We start from the raw sequence: 11,077 nt of genomic DNA on the forward strand, positions 1-11,077 counted from the left end.
AATTTCCTAGTTTCTTCTACTTTTTTTCTAGCCACAGATGGCTGAAATTCTGAGCTCAAGATGCATTCAACTAGCATAGAAAGCAAATGATTCCTACAGATCTATGTTAGATGGAAAATAGCAAAATTTATCGGATGTGTGTGGTTATTTCCATTAATTTACAAGAGCTTTGCTTCATACATTAACTTTTTCTCTATGTAAATATAAACATGCAACAAATGCAGCTTTGGACACAAAAGGCTTTTCTCACATGAATCATGAGTCAGAGCTAAAGTTTTGCCCTGGGTCATTCAGGAAACCTCGATAGCACCTAGATTTGAATTTTTTCATAACTGCATTTATTACTTCTGAAGTCAAGAGTTTGCAGTTAGAGAAGTCTTGAACCTGTGGAATATTCCATTTTGTAATTCCACCGAGTAACTCTATTTTTGCCTTTGATCTTAAACATGTGTTATTTGCAAAAGACTTAGTAGAAACTTCTTACTTTTCTGTAACATCGACAGGAGGAAGGAAGGAAATATATGATGGAAATATATGAAGGAAAAATATGATGCAGATAAAGCACTGTTTAGGCAGGAAGAATGAAGCATAATATCTGTATGATTACAATATCTGAGTACATTTGCTCTCATGTGTGAAGATGCAGGAAAGATATCAAATCCAATATAGCTACAGGAAAAAAAAGAATTTATTATGCGTATGAATATGCTAAAATTTTAAATATCTAGTGGTGAAAATAAGATATGCAAATAGTCTCAACCATTTCTCACATCTTTTACCTTCATTTACCTCCCCAGATTTTAATTATTTTGTATGTATATAGTGAAAGACATCTGTTTTCTCTTACTTCCATTGGAGTGCCTGAGGAGATGTGGTGTGCCACTGCCACTTCTGGCAGCTGTGAGCTCCTTCATTCCCCTCTGCCTCTAGCCTAAGGAAGATCCTGCATCACAAATCAGATAGACAAGAGAGTGTTCTGAGAAAGTGTGACTGCATTTGTGCTACACCCATTCTTTGCCATGCAATTTGGCTACTGGTCAAGACAAAATACTAGGCCAGATGCACTGAACTACACTTTTGTATTCACAGAGATTTTTAAGCTTTCCCAGAAACTCCTGGTTTATTTTGATATTGTATACAGTAATCAACAAATGTGTAGGACACCCAGACCATGAAGATACTCATCAGGATATGTTCGTGAAATAGGAAGAACATGCTTTCTGCTTGTCCTCTGGAACTGTTACTGGGTTCTGTCAGAACGGCTATAAAAGAGCCAAGAGCAGCATTGCTGCTCAGTGGAAAATGGCCTGCAACACAGATAGAGGGATTACAAGGCTCTTGTGTGAGACTCAGACAAGTGGAAGAGCAATAACGAAAGATACTTAATCCGTGTCTCATGTATGTTTGAAAATATCTAAACCACAGAGCCTTTTTTGTGAAGGGTAAGAGGTGGTTGCTAACCCATACTTTTCCATAGCATGGACTGACTGGCAAATATGCCATGGGTAAAGGCTGGATGATGAAACAAAATGGTGGATGATGTAGCAATTGCACAACTGCAACAGAATAGCTTGACCATGAGAAAGAAGTTTCAATACAGCTCTCCATGATTATAATAATGCTACACAAAGAATCAAGCTACCTGTTTAAACTGGCTTCATACACTACATATTCCAATACTTCTTTCCAGAACAGGCTGCAGGTGTCCCTTTAGTAACAGGAATACTGTAATTCCTCACCAGTTTTCCCTTCTGAATTGAATACTATCACTCCCTTCTAGTTTTATACTTTCCAGGCTCTGTACAGCCTTAACTTTATGCTTCAGCCCCCTTCTTCAGCTATTTTGGTTATTATTAAGTTAGGATGCAGACAAATGGTTGTTTGAATCCCTGAAGCAAGTTACGACAGACATGCATAAAACAAATACATGTATACACACCCTCAACCGCCCAGAGCACAGAGAAGATGCTGTCAAAGTTCAGCAATTACTTCTCCTTGCTGCTTCAGACTTTGACACATAATAACATGCTCTGACCTAGCTGGGAGTGTCCCACTAATCCTAGATATTTTTTAGTCTTTAAGTGGAACAAATACAAGAAGCTGACTGCATTAAAATCTGGAGAAGCAAACTTGAAACATTTATTGGAGTTTGTTGGGTTTTATTAACTCCTTGTGCAAACAATGTCAGATTCACAAAGTATTGCAGTGATGTATTAGATTCATGGATTTCTGAATAAGATATTATAAATCCAGGTTACAGACATAGGCAGATGTAGATAGATGCACAAGTTTCTAAATGCTCTGCTTTTCTGTTAGATACAATGTCATCAGAGAATAATGGTCTAAGTGACTAGGGTCATGGAAGATTTATTGTCTTCTTTGTCTTGTCATGTTAAAAACTTCCTCTACAACTGTAGTAATTTCATTTCAAGCGTAATTTCTAATATCAATCAGTCTCAAACAATTATAGAACCAGTTCCAAGAGATCCGACTATCTATCAAGCTTTCAAAGCTAGATACTTCTGAGAGTTCCTACCCAAAGTTTGGTCCAGTTCTCTTTTGAGGGGTTTTCCCTTTCTCCCAGCTACAGAATAGGAATACAGAAAAAATGGGCAAGGCATTAAGATATTATTTAAATGAAAGTCATAAAAATGCCTAGCAGCTGAGACAGCTCACTGAGGCTTAAATCAAAACAGAGCAGTTTCTTCTAATTAGCTGATATGGAGTTGGAATTTTAGCAATAGTGTTATCTGGCATGTCAGGATGATCACAGAGTACTTTAACTCTATTTTAATTCATATCTACAGAAGTATGTCATTTTGTTATGTTCTAAAGGTTTCTCATTTCTTCAGCTGTGGGAATAATTCTTAGCACAGTGAAGACACCACTGAATTTTAATTTTATTTGAATGGATGTTTTGCTAAGCAAAACACAGGGAATTGCTTCTGGAGATATACCTGTGGAAAGCATTTCTCACCATGACCATACTTTCTCTTTTATTTAGAAGTCTTTAAATTGAGCCATTCTCTGTTTGATCTCTTGTCTGTTCCAAAGACCATCCTCCCATCTGTTTAGAGAAAGGAAGTTAGCTTTTCTTGTTTAAATACAAAACCAGGTTCAGCTCAGACCATTTGTTTCCCTAACAAACAGTCCTTGTACGAATTATAGCATATTAAAATTCCAAGATTACTAAGTTGCTTTGTTTGAGCCTGGCTGACTCACTACAGTTCCTCAGAACTGTTAATAATATTAACAAATCAATAGGGAGAAGATCTTTGAGCTTTCTCAGTGGGAAAACCATTTTATAAACGGTATTCAGCTAAAATGTCCAAAGTAGATTATAGATTTCAAGAAAATTATCAAAACCAGAAAAAACATGGAAGAGTTGAATTAATTCTCCCCTGAAAAACTAAAAAGTCAACTTTTTCAAATGAGCTGTCTGCAAAGAAGCCTTCAGACAGATTTCTCATTATCGCAAATAGATAGAAATGCTTTGCTGTTGTGTGACTGCCTATCTGATTTTTCCTTTATGCTACATCTGTTTCACAACATCTATGCACACTGTTTTCAAAAATGCAAGTAGGAACAAAACCCCCCAGAAAAAGAAAATAAAAATCTGAGTCAGTAACGTAAGGATCTGTGAAACTCTACTTTATAAAGAAATCTCTATCTGTTTTAACCACAGGCTCATAGGTATCTTCAAGAAAGATTATAAGATAAACACAATACTGATAAGCAGAATTGTCCTAAAACAGTACAGCTTGAAATATAGCTTTTTTGTTAATTTACCTATGGAGATTGTAGGAAAGGCAAGCTTTTGAGATATTCTAGGAATTTTTTTTTCTCTGTTTGGACAGAGAAAAAGGTGAAGGAAGAACATTTTAAATATATAATTGCAATAGCTACCCAAAAAGAAATAGCCTTTCAGTGATGTTCGAGACAGCAACTCCTTTTCTAATGTTATACTAGCATAACAGTAATGGAAAATATACCTCAGTGGGAAAAAAGGAAAAGTATGTTTCATCATGAAAGGCATGGGAAAAGATTTTGCAAATTAAATCATAAATCTTAATCAATTTTAACTTCAATTAGCCTATCCAAAAATATTCCAATTAAAAAAGCCCCTCAGTTCTAAGTTTAAAGAAAGCCATAAATCTTTGCTTAATCACAGATTTTAGTGATTTACCTTAAAATAAAGTATCCTCCTAGAACTTCCCACCACACTGGCTTATGAGTGCAGTTAATAAGGAGCTTGCCAACCATTTTTGAAGTAAAAACCATACAAGTATTACTCTTCAAGTAAAAAAATATATGTAAGAGGCCTCAAATATAAATTGTAGTATGATCTACATCAATGCTTAATCAATTTATTTCATACTCACAAAGTGGATAGCATATCTGTTAGCTTGTGGTCCCTTTCTGAACATATGTAGTAGAACATACCACCTTTCTGGTATTTATATCTGCTAATTATTGAACAAATTCACTCCAGTGGTTTAATTAAAGCAAAATTTATTATTTTCAGTTGTGACAGTATGTCAGGTTACTCAGGGCTCTGTGCACAGTGTAGAGGAGGTGTGGAACAAGTCAAGATGCTGCAGCAGTCAGAAAGTTCTTAGAAACGAAAGCTAGGAAATAACAACACGTGTGCCAGATAACAAAAAATTCTGTTTCTGAATTCAGGTGGTTCAGAGAACAGAAAGTCATAGAAACACTGCAGAAAAAGTGACTCCACTATGTGCCTTTCACTGGTGACAAAGGTGAGAGCATTAGGGACTCTTACTAATTCTGAATGTCAGCATCTCACTCAAAGAAGGGAGTCTGCCTTCTGCTCATCATCCAGAGCACCCAACTTTTAATTATTCCTTGTTTTCAGCCAGTATGTAACCTGCCACTCTGCAAATCCCTGCACAGTTTAATCATGACCATCTCCACCCATTATTCAGTATTGTTTGCACCCTACAGCCCACGCCTCTAGTGGGACAAGTAAAGTGCGTAAATAGGAGGAACTGTTGATCAAATATGCATCATGGTGTCTATATTGCTGAGATTTTTCTCAGCATATTGTGATGGACTTCTACTGGTCTTCCTTGGGGAAACAGTGATTGATCATGCTGAATAAGTTGTTTGTTTTTTTTTCTGTCTTTGCTCAAACATGAATGTTGAAATGGACCCCTAAGACATCCTTCTCTCCAAATTGGAAACTGGTTTGATGGGTGGATCGTTCAATGAATGAGGAACTGGTTGTAAGATCATACCCAGAGACAACTGGTCAGTGGCTCAATATCCAGATGGAGATCAGTGATGAGTGGTGTCCCTCAGAGATCTGTATTAGGACTGATACTCTGTAATATCTTCATCAACAATGTTGACAGTGGAATCAAGTACACTCTCAGAAAGTTTGAAGATGATACTAAGCAGGATGGTGTTGTCAACACACCTGAGGGACAAGATGCCATGCAGAGAGGCTCGAGCAGTGAGCCCGGGAGAATCTTAAAACTTCTCAGGGTTCAGCAAAGCCAAGTGCAAGGTCTTGCACCTGGATTGCAGGAACTCCCACTATCAATACAAACTGGGAGGTAAAAAGATAGAGCACAGGTCTAGGACCTTTTCATTGCAGGGGAGTTGGACTAGACAACCTTTTCTAGCTCAAACGACTCCATGATACCAGGAGATTTATGCTGAGCAAATTTTCTTCTAAGGCCTTGGGAGCTTAGAGCAAGTATATAATTCCATCACTTTTTTCTGGGGTATTAGGAGGTTCCTCATGGCAAGATGAAAGAGTAATGCAAAGATTCACTATTTCTTGTTACTCTCACTGCAGACATTAATAATTAGCTATCTCTAAGCTATCCAGATATTCAGCCAATATTACGCTAAGCTCTGTAGTTACTGAGGTGAGTCTGCTTTGGGGAAAAGAAGCTCTTTAAATAACTGTCTTCCAACATAATGTGCTCTTCAATACAATAAATCTGATCTCCAAATATTATGGCTATCTGCAGCTTCGATTTTCTTCTGAGTGCCAAATATTTCTGATTAAAAATAAATAAATAAATCATCCTTTCCATTTACATTTGGGAAAAGAAGAATCAGGCTAGCCTTGCAGTTCCTTTATTAAACATCATGATTACTCCATAAGTAGTAGTCCTTGTTATTGCAAATTTCTTATATTTAGCTATCCATTTTCCTTGAGAAAGCTATAGTTCATTAAAATCAGGACAAAACTAAAAATTTATAAAACTAAGTCTTCATACTTTAGGCTTGATATTGAGTGACATTTTGTGGCCTGATATTGGCTGAGGATCCAAAACTTTCGGTGGAAAGTTCAACAAATCCCTTCTGACTTTATAAACTATTAATCTTCAAAGACTTTCATTGTTCTAACACATTCTGCATTCTCACCAGGCATAGAGCACTGTGGTCAGAACAAGCTCTGTGCCTGTGGAGAAGACTGCAAAGTTATTGTTTGATTTTGTTGTAATTCTCCTTTTAATATGTATAGTTTTCAGCATGCAGATTCCTTTTGTTTCAGATCTAGGATTGGATTTTCTTTTAGTTGTTAATGATTTGATGTAGTTTTCCCCAATTTTCTTATGCTTTTTTCTCCTTACGATGATGATGTCTTCTTCAAAGGGAGTTGGATTTCTTTTGTAGTTTGTTTTAAAATCTGGCTTTCTTTCATAGTATATTTTGTAATGTTTATCAGCTTTGACTTTTACTCTTTATAGTGGTTGAAAAATTTATTTGCTGCTAATGAAAGGTACCAGACCATGACAGCACTGGAGACAGAAATCCTCCCTTCCTGCTTCCCTTGCATTACCTATTATAATTGTACAGCACAAAGCAATTCAATAGTCTTCCATCTTCTCAACTACCTCAAATACTTCGTAATTCTCTCTCTGGCAAGAAAAGGATAGTATCTTGTACTTTCATGGAAGGATGGTGTGAAAGTCTTCATCGATTACACAGTCATTCAAAGTCCATACATGATCTTCAGAGTGTTGCTGATACCCTTTCGGGGGAGGCAGTGAAGCAGACAAAAAGGAACTTATGTAGGGAAACAGAGGCAATATCCAAGTAATTTGTCCAAGGCAGCAAAGTGGAAAACAGTGCCATAGCCACAAAATGAAATCATAAAGATTTGTTTTATCTTTAGTGTTGGTGTATGGATATACTAAGTAGAAATAAAGAACTTAATTCTTCTACTATAAAGTACTTTTTACCGCTTCTCAACAATACTGGAGTTGGTATGTCAGAAAAAATAAGAAAACTGTCTCTCGTATGGTGTTAACGTCATCATATATGAAGAACAGCCAGAGCAATCACAAGAGGAAACACAGAACAACGTCACTATTCCACCTTACCATCATATTTCTTTCACAGAATTAAGGTTGCTTCTTCCTTTCTGAATCTGCAGTAGTCATTTTCCTCTCCTCTCTCCTCCTCTCCTCTCCTCTCCCCGCCTCTCCCCTCCCCTCCCCTCCCTCCCCTCCCCTCCCCCCTCCCCTCCCCTTCCCTCCCCTCCCCTCTTGATTTTGTTTGCTGCTTCCATCACAGAAAAGACATGCAACTTCAATGATTCACATGGTAGGCACAGAAGAAGGACTAAATGCTCTTTGCATAGTAAATATCCGTGCCATTACTCCTTGTGTAGTACGGAAGAAAGCCCCTTTTTTTCTTTCTTTCTTTCTTTTTTTTTTCTTCTTCAATAAATCCTTAAAGTCTTAATTATAGAGTTCTGAGAATTAAGTTCAGAAAACTCAAGGAGAAAACAGAACAGAAAGACACGAACTCTGTAACACAGCATATTTGGAAACATTATATTATTATATCAGCTAACATCCATTGCATCAACTTTGTATGTCTTCTCTCAGTAGAAAGACTTTTCAGGTATTTGAGGCCATCCAGGTCAGTGTGAAATTACCTTGGGATATATGTTCATCTCAAGTGTGCAAGTTGAACAGGAGTTTCACTACTGCTCCTGAAAATTAAATTCATACTTATAAAAGAGTCTCAACACAGCAGATCTGGACACCCAAGCTTTTCCAGGACTTTCTTAGAACTCTTGTATATGCCACCAGTGAGAATAAAAAGCAGCTGTTAATTTTTTCCCTTCTGTGTAAGCAATAAAAACTCCAAGTTTACCTTGAAGCCTCACTAACTGACTCCCTAACATTGCCAGCGAATTCCATATAATTCTGCATTCTGCCTACTTGAAAGTCAGCAGTGGATTCAAGCATCACAAGATATTCCAAGTCTGTGTGGTCACCCCATTCATTGCTCATGAAAGAGACAGCAAGAAACCCAAATCTCAGAGGGCCATCTCATCTTTACTTTACTCTGTTTGTTTGTTTTTTCTGCCACAACACAAGCAGTAGACCAGGCAGTCTCAGAGGATGCCATTGCTCTTAAGACCAGGTTTTCTAGAAAGGACATTCAACTTCTGGGTTGCCTTGAGCCTTGTTTCTGAATTAGCTAAGCCCAGATTTTTTTTCTCCTCACTAAACCTTCTTTCTTGACATAGAATCTAGTAGGAGAAAAGTAGAAGTATCTAAGTTGATTTCTTTAATACATAAAAATAATAACATCTTACATAAATAAGAAAGGAAAGGTACTTCCTATGAATTTCTGAAAGCTTCTGAAAATAGTATCGAGATGCAGCCAAAATTAATACCATTATGCAGCCAAAGTTTCCATGAAAGCATCTGTACCTGAATGTCTGTACAAGTAAAGTTGTGCAAATAACTACAGCCATTTTTCTGGCCAAAACTCTTCTGCATCTCAACAACTGAAATTCCTTTTTTCTTAAAGGAAAGATGGCAGCAACTTTTTTCCCCCTCAAAGCTACTCAAAACTGTTCTGATTAGAAAAATGTAGGTTGTTCCATTGAAGTTTTTATTATTGTTGTTTTCCATTCAGAGCAATAGCCAGCTGCCACCACTTGACTATTCAAGGCACAGACTTACAAGCACTGATGGCTTTAGCACACTCTGGTGAACTGGTAGACTCTGCAGCCAAGTAGAGGGAGTGGTGGGATAGATCATTAAATCCAATGACTCAGACTACACATTTTATGGTCCAAAAAAATTGGTGCAAACTTCCCTTCTTCTGTAGTATAATGGATTGCTAATTGACGTAATGTATGCAGCAACATACTGGAAAGGATCATGCGTGGGAGAAGTAACATTACACATTGTTATAGCTTACCTCCAGAGGGTTTTTCTGTCAATGTGCTTCTCTAGCAAGTGCTTTGTACTGAAAGAAGCCCTGGCAGAAATGTATTCTGCAGCCACAGTACCCTGCACATCCCCTCCATCTTCTGAACTACCAAATAACTTGAGATCAGATACAACCTGAGGCAAACAGCTCTCTCGTGTTGTCCTCTGCTTGGAGAAGTGCTGTGTGTTCCTGCTTCTAGTCTTCCAGTAATATGTTTATGAGCATTCTGGTAGCTCTGCAAAACTTAGCTTGTGACTCCAGGAAAAAGACAGCTTCAGAGACAGAAGGGTACAGAAGAAGGAGAAATTCTGGTTTGTAAAGATTTGTTTGCAGTTCATTTGCAGTTCATTTCTATGGAAAAATAGAGGTGGGTCATGAATTGCTGTGAGTTCTTGGTGTCACTCTTGTTACTCTTCCTATGCACTGCTCTTTGAAAGACTTCTATTTTGATAACTTCTATAAGAGTGTTATTTTTCACATCATTTGTATTTAATTTTATAAATATGAGCAAATAAATAAATAAAATACCTTCTCAGTCAAATAGAAGCTCTTTCTCCCAACTGTTTTCGTTAAAAGTTAAGTAAACAGATGGGTTTCCTGGCATGTCTGAAGTGGATGCATGTATCATATTGCAGGCAATTGCTCTCTATATCATCCAGGCAGGGTTCACATCTTTGATGTACGGAAGACAGCACTTAAGCTAAATCTCTTGGTAGCCCTGAAATCACACACTGTTGGCTTAAAATAGAGGCCAGGCTAACTGCTTCCTCTTGTACTGTACTAACTGGTTTACATTCAGGAGCCCCTCCTCAATTTTTCTATTTATTGTCCAGGTCAAGCACATCTGGCAACGTTCACTCTCCAAGAGTAAGGAGCCCCAGCCATAGTGATCAAAGGCAATTACTGTTCCTTCCCAACTGAGTGATCAACAGCTCTTTATGCGATGTTATATTTCTCTTATGCACAGAAGGAGAAAAACAGTCACATAGCATAACAGTATCTTTTAAAATCTGAAGATTAGATCTCTGATGATTCACACTTAAAAGAGAATGAGGTGGGCTTTAGGGCTTAGATGCAGGAAAGTAATATGCTATGACATGCCGTTGCAGGTTTTTGTCTATCATTGGAAAAGGTGGACATGGACGCTAGAATAGTTTCTTCACTTGAAGAATTTCCCACTATATAAAACAGCTACCAGGCAGATATCATGTAAATATTGGAATGTTTGGAATATTATACACTGGTCAGAAGATGAAGGACATAATGGGAGGTCACAAAAGTGGACTCTATGTAGAGCATACTATTTTTAAAGAATAATAAATAAGGATGATTTTTTTATCCTGGTATAGTTTCTGTTTCATTTTTTTTGGCAACTTATTATTTCTGAGTACAGGAAAGTCAACTGTAAAGGTGGAAAGTTTGGGCAATAGAAAGGAGAATTGCTTCTTTGCCTTATTTTGGCTGCTAAACAAGTGAGAAAGGGGAAGATAAGTCTTCCCCTAAGTATATTTGAAAAGATACAAGCATGGATAGTTGGCAGAGCACTGCCAGCAGGAACTCTGTTGTGAAGAAAGTAGACTGCATAAGCAGACACAGAATCAGGCCTCTGAGGCAATGGAGAGAGAGGGAATGTTCAAAGGGACCCAGAAAAATCTGTGAAGAGTTGCTGCATACCAAGAAATAGGTGCTGGCTCATCAAATGATGCTGTGGTGTGAGTAAGCCTTGCACAACAGTCAGGGAAAATTCCTGTCAAAATCCTTTGTTGTTCCTCATTTTAACCTGAAGATCTTTTTTTCCTATATCGAAAGAAGATCCCTACATATTTAGGTTCTCAGGAATCCCTGCTTGAATTTTTAA

Source organism: Meleagris gallopavo, chromosome 1 (genome assembly GCF_905368555.1).
Source record: "Meleagris gallopavo chromosome 1, MGAL_WU_HG_1.1, whole genome shotgun sequence".
In the NCBI taxonomy this organism is placed as follows: Eukaryota; Metazoa; Chordata; class Aves; order Galliformes; family Phasianidae; genus Meleagris; species Meleagris gallopavo.